Source organism: Lycium barbarum, chromosome 1 (assembly GCF_019175385.1).
Source record: "Lycium barbarum isolate Lr01 chromosome 1, ASM1917538v2, whole genome shotgun sequence".
In the NCBI taxonomy this organism is placed as follows: domain Eukaryota; kingdom Viridiplantae; phylum Streptophyta; class Magnoliopsida; order Solanales; family Solanaceae; genus Lycium; species Lycium barbarum.
Window position 1 is genome coordinate 26,731,255 of NC_083337.1, and position 16,878 is coordinate 26,748,132.

A 16,878-nucleotide genomic window follows, 5' to 3' on the forward strand; every position below is an offset into this window, starting at 1 on the left:
GTTAAAGGAGTTGAAGGAACAATTAAAGGATCTATTGGAGAAGGGATTTATCAGACCTAGTACGTCACCGTGGGGAGCCCCAGTATTGTTCGTAAGAAAGAAGGACTGTTCGCTACGGATGTGTATCGACTATAGGTAGTTGAATAAGGTGACAATTAAGAATAAGTATCCACTTCCGAGGATAGATGACTTATTTGATCAACTGCAGGGTGATAAAATATTTCTCCAAGATAGACTTGAGGTCAGGTTACCACCAGGTAAGGATCAAAGGAAAGGATATTCAGAAGACAGCATTTAGGACTAGATATGGCCATTTTGAGTTCCTTGTTATGTCTTTCGGATTGACTAATGCTCCAATTGTATTCATGGACCTGATGAATTGTGTATTCAGACCCTTTCTGGACCTGTTTGTGATTGTGTTTATAGACGATATTCTGGTTTATTCTCGATCAGAGACTGAGCATGCAGACTATTTGCGTGCAGTACTTAGAGTCCTTCAGGATCAGAAGTTGTACGCGAAATTCTCCAAATGTGAATTTTGGCTAAACTCTGTGGGTTTTCTAGGGCATATTATTTCGGATGAGGCCATCAAAGTGGATACTTAGAAGATAGAGGCTGTGAAGACTTGGCCTCGGCCTACAACGCCGACGGAGGTTCGTAGTTTCCTGAGTTTAGCAGGATATTATAGAAGATTTGTAGAGGGATTCTCTTCTCTTTCTGCCTCTTTCTGCCTCATTGACAAAGCTGACCCAGAAGGTATCTAAGTTCCAATGGACGGAGGCTTGCGAGTGAAGCTTCCATGAATTGAAGGATATGTTGACTTCGGCACCAGGTCTGGCACTTCCAGAGGGGTCCGAGGGTTATGCTATCTATTGTGACGCTTCGAGGGTCGGATTGGGTTGTGTACTGATGCAGCATGGCAAGGTGATTGCTTACGCTTCTAGAAAGCTCAGGAAGCACGAGAGGAACTACCCGACTCATGACCTAGAGCCTAATGAAGGTAGAAACGTGAACATTGAAGGAGAATGTGCAAATGATAGAATAGTTGAACGAAAAGGTATGTAAGACTAACCCTTCTTTCATAAGGCATGGTTCTTTGGCCAAATATCTAATCTTCTATGAGCCTATGATGTCCTCCAAATGATGCTATCTTCAAAAGCTACTAAGCTTATGATCCTCGATATGATACGATTGTACTAAATTCCTCCTATGATGAGTAATCATCTAGGGATTGATGTAATGAACGACGATAGTAATGATGCTAAAGATGCTTATGAGATTTTATGTATATGTGTCAATGTATGACTATTATGAAACCCCGAGCTTATATGGCCGGGTAGAATATATATATATTGCGCGTGCACCATTGCAGTTGGGTACGGACAACCCTGAGCCTTGGTAGGGCCAAGTATGTATAACCCTGAGCCTTGGTAGGGCCAGGTATGTGAAATATCGAACCTTCATGGTAGGGTATGCTATGTAAATGATATGTATATGAATATGAATTTGTATACGAATATGAATATGTATATGAATACGAAAATGGATACAGAGTGAAAATGAGTATGGAAACGGATATGGATGTATGTACACAATCACGCATTAGAAATGGAAAGTCCCTATGAAAAACAAGTAAGTGTTTGTGACGATGATACTATTATCTCCCATCTTATGATATTTCTTATGTTGCTTATTATGCTTCTGTAATGATGTTGATCATGCTTTACATACTCAGTACGTTCTTCGTACTGACGTCCTTTTGTTTGTGGACGCTACATCATGCCCGCAGGTGGCCAGGGAGACAGGCTTGATCCATAGCTTTATTACTCAGGGACCACATAAGGGAGCTCCATTTCTTTCGGAGCTACAGCTTTTGGTATTTTATTCTTTTGTGTACATATTTATGGGCATAGCGGGGTCTTGTCCCGCCTATATGATATGATATACTCTCCTTAGAGGCTCGTAGACATGTGTATATGGTTAGATGTGTTTGGCCTTGTCGGCCTATATTTTGGATATCATTTTGCTAGCCTCGTCAGCTTATGTACATCTATATGGGCATTGTTATTGATGATGATATCTATATGTATTGTTTCCCAATGGAATTAGTATGAATAATGGATGGAAAGTATGATTTTGTTATGTGGCTCACCTAGATGTAAATGTGAAAGTATGATAAGAGGTGCCCGGGTGGGTTAGCACCGGGTGCCTATCACGGCCCTCCGGTTGGGTCGTGACAAATGGTTACTTGCGAGATTGTCCACATCACATGCAGCCGAAGGAGATCATTAGGAACTATTTCGTAGAAGGGATAAGGCTTGAATCGAGAGCCTTGTTGAATGCTTCAGCTCAGGGATAGATCTTGAACAAAACATATGAAGAGATGGAGGCTCTTCTTGAGTTAATGTGTGAAGGTGCTCAGTATCAAGAACTGAGTCAATCAGGGATTCCATAGAAAGCCGCTAGGGTTTTTCAAGTAAATGATATTGCAACTATTCGGGGCGATATTGGGACACTTCTTCTTACGAGGGCGCTTCCTCATATTCAGCAGATCCAACCAGTTCAACATATTCAACAAGCAGCATGTGAGAGTTGTGGTGAGCCTCATGCTTATGTTAATTGTCCTCTGAATCCAGAATCAGTCTATTATGTGGGGCAACACAATCGTGGTGATGGAAATCAGGGAAATTATTTTGGAAACAATTACAATCCGCAATACGGAAAGCATGACTTATACATGCAGAACTGTCACGACCCAGCTAGGGGCCGCGACGGGTACCCGGGGCTAGCCGCCGAGCACCACTCGTTCTACTTCTCATCTTACTCATTTAATGCTCTTTTATCAATTTGTACTCAAGACATAAGAAAATCATCTTTTCATTTGAGAACATAAAATACTTTTATATGCATAAGCCTCTCGGCCATCAATATATATATATATATATATACATAGTAACAATCTCGTAAGATCATCTAACCCACACTGCGTATCTACGAGCCTCTACAGGAGTGCTAGACATAGAGACGGGACAAGACCCCGCCATGCCCAAAATACATATACAAATGTACACAAAAGAATAATCAAGCACCTTCGGAACATGTCTCTTATCTTATATAGCTATTCATAGACATAGGCTTTTAGTTTTCTGGAATATAGGAACTCATGAAGAGGAAAGAGAGTCATGATATAGGATTCATGCCATTAGAAAGAAAGGGCTAGCCTCACATACCTTTGTCGTTTACTAATCTATCGCTTGCTTGTTCTCCTTTAGTGCGTACGTTCTACCTTTAAGAGGATTTGTATCGACATTAGCTAGCGATTATAAAAACAACTTACTGACACTAGAGAAAATTGGACAACATTTCCTTTCATTTATGCAACTCTTCCCCTATTCTATATCAACTCTCAAGCGTTCATAACAACATTCTCAATATGATAGACAACACTCATCATTCATTTACAATATCCGTATTTCACAATTTGTCTTCAATTTCTCCATAATCATGGCCATGGTTAATTGTTGCATTTTCTCACATAGGATACTTATTCCATGTTCTAAATGTCATTCATAACATTTTTATAATCACCAATTATCAATGATCATGGCTCAATTCAAACCTTTACTCAACATTGCTACTATTCACACTTTCATGACCCATTTCTTACATCCTTCTATAATCCAAGTGTTTCAACTCTTCCATACCCTAAATAACATGTAAATGCCATAAAACTTACCTTAGATGTTGTAGGAACAAGCCTTGAGTGGTATTACTCTTCTTGCATCAAAACCCTAGTTTGTTTCTCTTGAAATTTCTTAACTTGGATGAACTTGATGAGTTTCATACACTTGATTCACTTGGATTCTTGATATTGATCTTTGATTTCCCTTGTTTTCTTGTAGGTGAAGAGTGGAGAATATTCTAGAGGTTTCTAGAGAGAAGTATCGTGGAAATGAAAGGAATTAATAAGCTTGGGTCTCCTTTTTAATGACTTAAAATTTGATCCGAAATGAACAGTAGTTGAAGTGTACAGTGGTTGTAAACCCAGTTTACAGTCCGTATTCCGATTTACGGTCCGTATTCTGCGGGCGTATTTAAGCATAACAGAACCATAAAAGTAGGTTGAGGACATGGTGGTTTACGACTCAGTTTACGGGCCGTATTTCAGTTTACGGTCCGTATTTCAAGTCATTTTTAACCATTCTAGTCTTTGGCAGAAAGTTGAAGTTTTGTAAGTTGAAATACGACATGGTAGTTTACGGGCCATATACCACTTTACGGTCCGTATTGTTACACCCCAGAAAAATTTCGTGTTATTAAGGCTACAGACGGCTTAATGTGAGCTCGAGGAGGAGCAAATATCGCAAGTATAAAAAATGAAATTCTACTGTAGTAGCATGAGTATGATATTTTGAATTCGTACAATATGATTGGAATAATACTTTAAAAGATATATAGCCCTCGTAACCGTAAGCTGAGGTGGGGCCCACATAATGGGATTTTTATAAAGGACATATTATAAGTTATATGGACAATATATGTTAAGTTAAACATAACTCAAGAAGGACCCTTGAGCCAAATCCAAGTGTAAGCCCTCCAAAAAGATTGTTTTAAGTTACGTTTTCGGGTAATCTGACTTCGGGAGGCCATGACCCCATCATTATTTGGAAATTTTGGAAAACTACTAAAATGAAAGTTGTAGATAATTGAAATACGTTTCCAACCATAGGTCGTGGGCCTGTATGTGACATCGGGATAAAGAGTTATGGACGTTTTAAGGCAGAAAGATCAAGCTGGGCAGTGAAATGGGCCCAACCCGATTCCAAGTCGGGTCAGGCCCATTTCCCTTGCTATTTAAGGGAAATTTTCAGCTTATCTTCCTCATCTTCATACCAAAAAAATCCATAAAATTCTAGAGAGAGGGAAGAGAGCTTTTAGAGAGAGAAACCAAATTTTGATCACAATCTGAGCCCTGAATCCCGAAGCTCATGAAGAGAAAAGTGTTGTACGTTGCGTTGCCTTCAATTTGAGCTAAAAATCAGCCAAGAAGAAGAGTGTTGACGTGGTTTCTGCATACTTAAGGTAAGATTAAGGTCCCTTTTTCATTGTTAATAAGTTATTTAGAGTTTTAACGGATTAGAACGGAGAAAATAGCATTATAAATTCGTTTGTTGTTTTGTTGAGATTTATGGATCGGGGGCTGTTTTAGTTGGATTAAATGTATGGAATTGGCTGAGTTATGATGTATAATAATTGTTGATGTTGTTGACAAGTTTCTGTTCTTGAATTTGGGAGAATAAAGTGTATGAAGATATCATATACAAAGCATATACCGAGCTGTTTTTATATGATTTTCGTAGCTGTTTTGTGACAATATTTTGGGGCTGTTTGGTGGTTGTTATGAATTGTTTTGTGGGATGGAATATCGTGGGATTGGCTGTAGTTGTTGTTGTTGTTGTGTTTGTTGTTATACTATAGATATACGAAAATAAAGAAGTGTATACAAGCATTCGTATACGAATTTATATTGGGCTGTTTTGGAAGTGATTTAAGAATGGATTTAATTCTAGTTTGATATGAAATTGTTGGTGTTGTTGTTGGTATTTTGATTGATGTTTGGCTAAATTGGAATCTCGAGGATTGTTAAGTTTTCAGGGGAAATGCTGCCCGAATTTCGTTAAGTTTCATTCGTACTTGGATTGGTTAGTAAGTGATATGGATGATCTAACTGTGGCTTATGTTATCTTAATTTTAGACCTACGAGCTCGAGAAGTAGACGTTGGACATTTAAATAAGCGTTAAAGGTATGTAAAGTTATCCTTTCTTTCGTTTGACATGATCTTTATGAAACAAACAGACGACGTGTATATGATTCCAAAGAAGTTCCTATTCTTAGAGCCACTAGGATGGCTAATGTTCTTGATTTCCAGAAGCTATTTCATTATGTCTTGATACGTGTATATGATTCCAGAAGTTTCATTTTGATATAATCCATAGTGACATTCGAAGGGTACTTGATATGATTATTGTCTTGATTATCAAATGATGGTTCATTTTGATTATTCTATTGAGTCTCAGATATGACTTAGTTTGCATATGGTTTCTCGCTACTATACTCGTGCATGCCTCAATATGTCTTTCACCGAGTCCCGGGCCGGGTATGTTTTCGTGCACAGTTTCACTGCATTGTTCACCAAGTCCCTCACTAGAGGGCCGGGTATGGTATATATATATATATATATATATATATATATATATATATATATGATGATATGATAATGTGATTATGGCGCCAAGGATGGCATGTGATGACTTTATTCACCGAGTCCCATAATGGGCCGGGTACGATATATGATATTGATATGCATGATCTACATTTCATAAGGCAAGTGTATTGGTATTTTGAATGTCACACTTGTCTCCTGTGATCTCTATTTCAGTCATGATCCTCTTTATTGTATTTCATGTTTTATATACTCAGTACATATCTCGTACTGACCCCCTTTCTCCGGGGGGGTTGCGTTTCATGCCCGCAGGTACCGATACACGATTTGGTGATCCTCCAGCTTAGGATTTCTACTCAGCTGTCTTGGAGAGCTCCATTGTTCCGGAGCCTAGACTTTTGGGTACAGATCTTTTGATGTATATATATGTTTATCCAGGGGTACGGCGGGGCCCTGTCCCGTCATATTTTACTATCGATACTCTTAGAGGTCTGTAGACATATGTGTGGGTTGTGTATAAGTTTGTTCAGCTGTGTCTATATGATGTGCTATGGATATTGTTATGTAGTGGCAGCCTTGTCGGCTTGTGTATGATATTGATATGTAGTGGCAGCCTTGTTGGCTTGCGTATCATATTATGTTTTGATTAGTTGTGACTCCTCAGGAGATAAGTTATCCGAGTATGTATATATATGATGACGTTATGAACCTTTGGAGTTCTTATGCAAGATTCCATATTGTTTCATAGATTCGGTTTGACTATACCTAACAGGTACGTATATGAGTGTCCAGCTCGAGCACTAGTCATGGCCCATGGGGTTGGGTCGTGACACGTATTTCATTTTACGATCGACTGGGCCAAAGTGCAAATCTGCAACTTTCACGTCTTCAAAACCTATAATTAGTCATTGCGGGGCATAACCTATCTCTTATTCCCATTGCCTTTGAAATCTTACTTAGGGTCGTCAAACGTCATTCCCTTCTGATTAAAACATCGTATACTCGTATTCTTCGTTAGTCTATTCATTGTACGTTCACGGGGAAATTTCCGAGGTGTAACAAGAACAATTATCAGAAGCCCTTAGCTCAGATAGCTGGAAGTTTTATGGAAGAAATGTTGAACCAATTTTTAGCTCACTAGTAAGTTGTTCAGCAGCAAAATCAGAAAGTGCAGAGCGAGATGCAGAAATCTATTCCTGAGCTCGAATGTCAAGTCAGGCAGATGGAAATTTCTCGGTATGTCAGACCACAGGGTGCTCTTCCGAGTGACACTGAAAATAATCCGAAAGAATGCAAAGCAGTCACCTTGAGGAATGACAGAGAACTTGAAGAGGTACCACCAAAGAACAAAAATAAGGTAGATACTGAACTCATTCCTGCCCAAAGAACTGAAGCTGAAAAGAGTCCTGAGAAAGTCATGTAACAGTCCGAACGTGTAGGGATTAGACCACCTCCACCATTCCCGCAACGCTTTCAGAAATAGAATTAAGAGATGCAGCCTGTAAGAAATTTCTTGACATATTGAAGTAGCTACACATCAACATTCCTTTGTTATAGCTCTTGCAAGAAGTTTCGAAATATGCTAAGTAAATCAAAGATGTTGTCGCAAATAAGAGGCGCTGGACAGAATTTGAGACTGTGGAAGTTATTGAGGAGTGAAGTTCTAGACTGAGGAGCAAGATTCTACCAAATCCGAAAGATCCATGCAGTTTCACTATTTCCATCATTATTGGTGATATCGAGGTTAGGCTGACATTGTGTGATTTGAGTGCTAGTATTAATCTGATGCCTACCTCTGTGTTCCGGACGTTGGGGTTGGGTGAGCCAAGGCCAACAACAGTCACTTTACAGTTAGCTGATAGATCTCTTGCATATCCCGATAGTATAATTGAAGATTTTCTCGTGAATGTGGGCCCTTTATTTGCCCGTTGATTTTATTATCGTTGATTACGAGGCAGATAAGAATGTCCTTCTCATCATGGGAAGGGGATTCTTAGCGACTGTTGATGCGGTTATTCGAGTCAGAGATGGGAAGATGTCTATAACAGTTGATGGGCAAGAAGCTACTTTTGATATTTTCAAGGCTACTAAGATTCCACCCCATTATGAGGAATTGAAGATGATTACAGTTGTGGAGCCTGAGCTCATGAATGCAAAGTTACATCACTTTGTAGCTTCTCGAGATCCTTTGGAGATAACATTGGTGTATGGTGAAGACTTGTGGACGATGAGAAAGTTGAGAAGTGTCTTTAGATTCTTGACACGTCTTGTGCATATCTGTGAGCCAACACACTATTTCAGGAGTTAGACAGACCGGAATCATGAAAAAAGCCGAAACTATCTATTGAGGAAGATCCCGTTCTGGAGCTAAAGCCATTTCGATCTCATTTGCGCTATGCTTTCTTGGGCAATGGTGACACATTTTCCGTAATCCTTTCTACTTATTGTTTTGATGTGCAGGTTGAACGTGTGTTGCGAGTACTAAGAGAAAGAATCCGAGCCCTTAGGTGGATTATAACTGACATCCAAGGCATCAACAGTTCATTTTGCATGCATAAGATATTATTAGAGGAGGATAGCAAGCCTAGTGTTGAAAGTCAGAGAAGGCTGAACCCAATCATGAAAGAGGTGGTGAAGAAAGAGGTGATTAAGTGGCTTGATAGCTGCATTATTTATCCCATCTCAGACAGCAAATGGGTGAGTCCTGTGGAATGTGTCCCCAAGAAAGGGGGCATGGCTATGGTGAAAAATGAGAAGGATGAGCTGGTACCTCAGAGAACTGTTTTTCGTTGGAGTATTTGCATTGGTTAGCGGAAGTTAAACACCGCCACCAGAAAGGATCACTTTGCTTTGCCTTTCATGGACCATATGTTGGATCGATTGGCTCGGCATGATTATTATTGCTTTCTGGATGGTTATTCATGTTACAACCAAATTAAGATTGCACTAGAAGATCAAGAGAAGACCACTTTCACATGTCCATATGACATTTTCGCATTTCAGAGGATGCCTTTCTGTTTATGTAATGCTCCAGGTATGTTGCAGAGATATATGATGGCTATTTTCACGGATATGGTAGAAAATTATGTCGAAGTATTCATGGATGATTTCTCAAATTTCGGAGATTCTGTTGATGATTGTTTGAGCCATCTTGATGCCGCGTTGGCTCAGTGTGAAGAAACTAATTTGGTGCTTAACTGGGAAAAAGCCATTTCATGGTTCGGGAAGGCATTGTTCTCAGACATAATGTGTCAAGCAAGGGCATTAAGGTTGACAGATCTATGATCGAGGCGATCAAAAATTTTCCACCACCCGTGTTTGTTCGGGGAGTACGCAGTTTTCTTAGGTATGCAGGCTATTATCGACAGTTCATCAACGACTTTTCTAATTGCAAATCTGATGTGCAAGCTTCTAGAGAAAGATGTGAAGTTCATATTCAATAAGGCCTGTCTGAAGGCTTTTGACGAGCTGAAGGTGAAGTTAGTGACTGCACCTATTATCATTGCACCTGATTGGACTCTGCCATTCGTGTTAAAGTGTGATGCATGTGATTTTACTGTGGGGTCTATTTATTATGCTAGCAAGACACTTGATGCAGCACAGATGAACTATACAGTCACAGATAAGGAGTTATTGGCAGTTGTTTAGGCCTTTAACAAATTTCGATCTTATCTGGTGGGGACGAAAGTGATTGTCTATACTGATCACACTGCTTTCGGTATTTATTTGCTAAGAAGGATGTGAAGCCCAGACTTATTCGTTGGGTATTTGTTACACCTCAGAGAATTCGGATTGTTGCGTTGTAAGTAGGCTAACACGGGCTTGGCGTGAACATGAAGTCCTTATAAGACTGAGGGGAGAATTTGGTAACTTTAAAGTGTGCACCATAAGATTTTGAAGCAATATGAATAAGTGAAATTAAGTTTGTTGACGAAAAGTGGAATGCAAGTCATCTTTGGAAAGGTTTTCGCAATGATTGAGGTAATATTTATTTAGTATGGTCTTGAGGAGGGGAAATAAGGCCTCCTAGATGGTTAATGAAGTGTTATGAAAGTGCCAATAAGGTTCCATAAGGATTGGAGGTTGAATGAATCGAAGAGAATAAATTTCGGGAAAATTTGGATAGTACGGACATTTATACGGACCGTATAATTTATACGGCCCGTATAATGGTCCGTAGAATATTTCCAGAATGGGGTGGATCCCTGGTGGGATTATACGGTCCAACTATACGGACCGTATAGTTTATACGACCCATATAATGGCCATATATCCGGGTCGGGTCAGTTTTCTTTTTTTGTTATATATGACCACCCTTGTTCATTATTTCATTTCCCACTTTTTTCACAAGTCTTGAAAGCCCTAAAACCTTCCTCCAAACATATTAACACAAATCCAAAGTGAAATCAAGGATCAAAAGGCGAATATTAAGAGACCCATGTGCCAGAAGCTTGCTAGGGTTGGTGGAGCTCAATATTTCATATGGTATTGATGTTGGAAACTTCACTCTAGTGGAGTAAGCTGATCCAATACTTGTTCTTAAGTGATTAAGGTAAGATTTTGCATGTTTTACATATGTTTAAGGTTGTTTGATTGTTATGTCATGTAGTTGGATAAAGAAAAGTGAGAATGGAGTGTAAGAATGAACTTGAGGATATTGTGAGCCATAGGTTGATTTGAATTACGATTCTTAACATGCTATGAGTATAATCTTTTTGTGGGCGATGCTAATAATGTTGAGGAAGTATTGTATGCAAGTGAATATGGTGTTATGTTGTAGCTATTGTAATGAATGATCATGGAAAGGGGTTTCGAGGATTGGATAATGCTTAACTTGAATGAAGCCTCTTGATTTTGGTATTGTTAATAATGTCATTGTGTTTGGGAGTTGTTTTGTAATTTGGTAGAAGTGGATGAAATAAGGGAAATGCGACCCAATTTTCGTTAGCTCATGAATCATTCTAGTTTGAATTTAAGAGTGTTCTTAAGGCTTAACCATGGTATAAATCCTTTTAAATGTAGATTTCTCAAGCTTTGGAGATGAACGTTCAGTAGTTAAGAAGACGTAAATGTATGTAAGGCTAAACCTTCTTTCTCAAGGCATGATCCCATTAATGTGTGAAATCCATAGTATCTTCCATGATGACTTCAATTCTTAGAATCACTAAAGCTCCTAGTTCTTGATATTCTCATGATACTATTGGTTCCATCATACGATAGTTGATCCTCTAAGGAAAGATATAACGAAAGTGATGATGATGATGATGTTGATGATACTTATATATATATATATTTATATATATGGCTATCAAGTAACATTGAGCTTATATGGCCTGGTATGATATCTATTGCGCGCGCACCACTGCAGTTGGGTACAGATAACACTAAGCCTTGGTAGGGCCAGGTATGCATAACACCGAGCCTTGTCATGGTCAGGTATGTGAAACACCGAACCTCTATGGTCGGGTATAGTACTACTATATATGTAAGTGTATGCAATGGAAGGTTTCCATTAGAAAAAGGGTAAGTAAATATGATGAACGTCGCTAGAGGTATAAAAGGCTCTATCATCCCTGTGACTCTTCCATCTTATGTTACTTTTCATGCTTTTGATTTGCTGTTGATTATGCATTACATACTTAGTACATTATTCGTACTGACGTTCTTTTGTTTGTGGACGCTGCGTCATGCCCGCAGGTGGACAGGGAGATAGACTTGATCCTTAGGCTGCTTATTCAGAGACATCTTAGAGAGGCTCCATTTGATTCAGAGTTGTAGTTGTTGGTACTATTATTTTGTGTATATACATCTGGGCGTGGCGGGGACCTGTCCCGTCTATATGATGTTACATGTTTTTCTTAGAGGCTCGTAGACAGTTATGTATAGTTAGATGTCTTTTAGCCTTGTCGGCTCACATTTTTGTATATCATCTTGTTAGCCACGTCGGCTTGTGTATATGGATATGGGCATAGTTGTTGATGTTGATATGAAAGTGCTCTTGCCCGATAGTATTTATATTATTGATACACAGATCACGAGTTCGCCATGTGGCTCACCTATTTATGGTTGTGAAAGTATGATGAGAGGTACCCCGGTAGGTTAGCTCCGGGTGCCATCATGACGCTCCGGTTGGGTCGTGACAAAAGTGGTAGCAGAGCAGTTTCTTCCTGGGGTGTATCTACGAGCCGTGTCCAGTATAGTCTTGTTTATGGGTGTGTTGTGCGCCACATTTATAAATAGGAGGCTGCAGGCATTTAGGAATGAATGACATTTTTTCTTCATTGATAGTGCGATAGAGCCATGATATAAGGATTTCTCTTTCCTTAACCATGTGTTATGTCTTTCAGAAATGCACGTAAAGAGGAAAGCTGCGATAGTCTAAAAGGGCAAGACAGTAGCAGAAAGACCGGCTGAAAGAGTACCGCCAACGGATATAGAGGAAGGTGAGTCCCGAAATGTAGTTCAATCTCAGTCCTCTCACTCGTTGTCTATTTCTGAGAAGTATAAGGGGGTCTCAGCTCCAGTTCCAGCACCCCCAGCTCCTCCACCAGAGGTTTCAGGCCAAGAGATTAAAGAGGCCATTCAATTGTTGACTCAATTGGTTGCCACGTAGGCCCAGTGGCAGGGTATGGGTTATGGCGATCGGGTTGTGAGTGCTAGAGCCCGTGATTTCATTAGCTTAAATCCTCCTAAATTCTTCGGGTCAAAGCCGGATGAGGACTCTCAAGAATTTATTAATGGAATGTTGAGGACACTTCGGTTAATGCATGCTTCCGACATTGAATCGGTGGAGTTAGCATCTTATAGATTGCGGGATGTTGCGGTTCATTGGTATACGATTTGGTTGTCTTCTAGGGGAGTCAATGCACCTCCCCCGGTATGGCAAGAATTTGTTGGTTCTTTCCTTCGACATTACTTGCCCTAGAAGTTCGCGGGCTAGAGCCGACAAGTTCTTGAATCTTAGGCAAGAACGTATGAGTGCCTTAGAGTATAGTCTTCGCTTCAATTCTTTGGCTAGGTATGCTCCGGCCATGGTAGCGGATATGGGTGATCAAGTGCATTGATTTGTGAGTGGTCTAGGGCCACATTTGATGGTAAGTGCTTGACTGCGTCCTTTCAAAACAATATGGATATTTCTCGCATTCAAGCCCATGCCCAGAATTTTGAGGAATGCCAACAACCGCAAAGAGGTGAGCTCTTGACAGAGGTTATAACAAGAGGGCTAGATCTTGCTCTTGACAGAGGTTATAACAAGAGGGCTAGATCTTCGGGCCCGACTAGTGAGTTTAGAGAAGGGCAAACACAACAGGTTTCTAGGCATTCAGGCCATCCCATGACTAGTGCGCCTCCGCGATCTACGGGCCAGAGATTTGATAGATCTATTCACTCCGGGCCAAGCCAGAGTTTTAGAGCTTCAGGTTCTCATCACAGGGGTGACTCAGGCCAGGCAAGATCGCCTATACCACAATGTTCCCAGTGCGGGAAGTTACACTGAGGCCAGTGCCGATTGGGTTTAGATGTTTGCTATACATGCGGTCGGCCAGGCCATATTATGCGTGACTGCCTCTCGATTAGTGGTAGGGGTAGGATCCAACCCTTAGGGTCAGCAGCTGGGTCTTCATCATCTATACGCCCTCCGGGGCAGGGATTTTAGACACCAGTTAGTCACGGTAGAGGTAGAGGAGGAGCTCCCAGTTCTAGTGGTCCTCAGCACCGTATTTATGCTCTGGCAGGACGACAGGATCTTGAGTCTTCCCCTGATGTCGTCACAGGTATATATTATCAGTATTTTCTCATGATGTATATCCTTTGATTGATCTAGGCTCAACCTTGTCATATGTTACTCCATATATTGCTGGTCGATTTGGGTTGAAACCGGAACCAATCAAACCTTTTGAGGTATCGACACCTGTTGGTGAACCGGTAATAGCTAGCCGAGTATATAGAAATTGTGTAGTTGTGATTTGTAATCATCGTACTATGGCTGATTTACATGAGTTGAAAATGGTGGAATTTGATATTATTATGGGCATGGATTGGTTGGCTTCTTGCTATGCCAATGTCTATTGTAGAACAAAGATGGTTCGCTTCCAGTTTTCGGGAGAACCAGTTTTGGAATGGAAAGGAAATACAACGTCTCTGAGAGGTAGGTTTTTTTCCTATCTCAAGGCTAGGATAATGATTGCTAAAGGCTGTATTATCATTTAGTCCGGGTTCAAGATATAGAAGCTGAATCGCCAACTCTTCAGTCTGTCCCTGTAGTGAATGCGTTTCCGGATGTATTCCCGGATGAGCTTCTAGGCCTCCCTCCTGAATGGGAGCTCGATTTTGCTATTGATGTTCTACCGGATACGAAGCCCATATCTATTCCTCCTTATAGAATGGCTCCCGCAGAGTTAAGAGAGTTGAATGAGAAATTGAAGGATTTGCTTGAGAAAGGATTTATTAGGCCTAGTTCCTCCCCGTGGAGAGCACCTGTGTTGTTTGTAAGAAAGAAAGATGACTCCCTGCGAATGTGCATTGACTACAGACAACTGAATAAGGTGACAATCAAGAACAAATATCTGCTTCCAAGGATTGATGACTTATTTGATCAATTACAAGGTGCCAAATGGTTTTCAAAGATAGACTTGATATCCGGGTATCATCAGGTGAGAGTTAGGGAGGAAGATATTCCTAAAACGGCCTTTAGAACAAGATATGGTCATTTCGAATTTCTGGTAATGTTATTTGGGCTAACAAATGCACCGGCAGTATTCATGGACTTGATGAACAATGTGTTCTGGCGTTTCTTAGATTTATTTGTGATTGCGTTCATTAATGATATCCTGATATATTCTTGGTCCGAGGCAGAACATGCGGATCATGTACGTACCGTTCTTAGAGTTCTTCAGACTCGAGAGTTATTTGCAAAATTTTTATATGCGAGTTTTGGTTGAATTCGGTGACCTTTCTGTGGCATGTTATTTCAGCCGATGGTATTCCGGTGGATACCCAGAAGATTGAGGCCGTGAAGATTTCGCTCAGGCCTACAACACCTACGGAGGTTCGTAGTTTCCTGGGCTTAGTAGGTTACTACAGAAGATTTGTAGAGGGTTTTTCTTCTATCTCTGCACCACTAACTAAGCTAACTCAAAAAGCAGCTAAATTTCAATGGACGGATGCTTGTGAGCAATATTTCCTGGAGTTGAAGAGTAGATTAACTTCTGCCTCAGTCCTGACACTTCCAGAGGGATCGGAAGGCTATGTTGTCTATTGCGATGCTTCAGGCGTTGGGTTAGGATGTGTGTTGGTGTAGCATGGTAAGATATTTTCTTTTGCTTCAAGGCAGTTGCGAAAACATGAGAAAAACTATCCAACCCATGATCTTGAGTTAGCTGCGGTTATTCATATATTAAAGATGTGGAGACATTATTTGTATGGTGCCCATGTGGATATCTATACGGATCACAAGAGCCTTCAGTATATTTTCAAGCAGAAAGAATTGAATTTACGACAGAGGCGATGGTTGGAGTTGTTGAAAGATTATGATGTTAACATTCTATATCATCTCGGGAAGGCGAACGTTGTAGCTGATGCTCTTAGCCGCAGATCCATGGGTAGCTTATGTGATGTTCAGCTAGAGAAAAGAGAGTTAGCTCGTGAGCTCCAGCAGCTAGCTAGCCTAGGAGTTCATGTAATGGACTCGGGCAATATGGGAGCTACCATTCAGAATTCAACTGTTTCGTCATTAGTAGTTGAGGTGAAAGAGTGCAAATACGAGGATCCTATACTAGTTCATTACAGAAATACACTTCCTTAGAAGAAGAATTCTTCCTTTGAGATTTCTGGAGATGAAGTTCTCCGATATTGAGGCAGGTTGTGTGTTCCCGATGTTGCAGGGTTGAGTCATCAAATTTTGAAAGAAGCCCATTGTTCCCGTTATTCGGTTCATCCCGGTGCAACAAAAATTTATCATGACCTTAAATCCATATATTGGTGGAATGGGATGAAGAGAGACATAGCGAAATTCGTGGCCGAATGTCCTAATTGTCAGCAAGTGAAGATAGAGCATCAAAAGCCCAATGGATTGTTGCAAGTTATGGAAATTCCAACTTGGAAATGGGAAGTGATTAACATGGACTTAATTACAGGCTTGCCTCGTTCTAGGCATAAATATGATTCTGTATAAGTAATATTGGATAGACTTACAAAGTCAGCTCATTTCCTACCAGTCAGAACTATATGTAGCTGAAGATTATGCAAAGCTTTATGTCAAAGAGATAGTACGACTCCATGGTTTCCCAATATCTATTATTTCCGATAGAGGGACACAGTTTATAGCCTATTTCTGGAAGTCTTTTTAAGAAGGTTTGGGGACTCAAGTGAGTCTTCGTACAGCGTTTCATCCACAGACTGATGGACAAGCTGAGCGTACCATTCAGACTCTCGAGGATATGATATGGGCATGCGTGTTGGATTTTGGAGGTAGTTAGGATGATCACTTACCGTTTATTGAATTTTCTTATAGCAACAGTTATCATTCTAGCATCCAAATGGCCCCGTATGAGGCTTTATATGGGCGCAAGTGCTGATCGTTAATTGGGTGGTTCGAAGTAGGGGAGACTAAATTTATAAGGCCAGACTTGGTCTAGCAAGCTATAGAAAAGGTCAA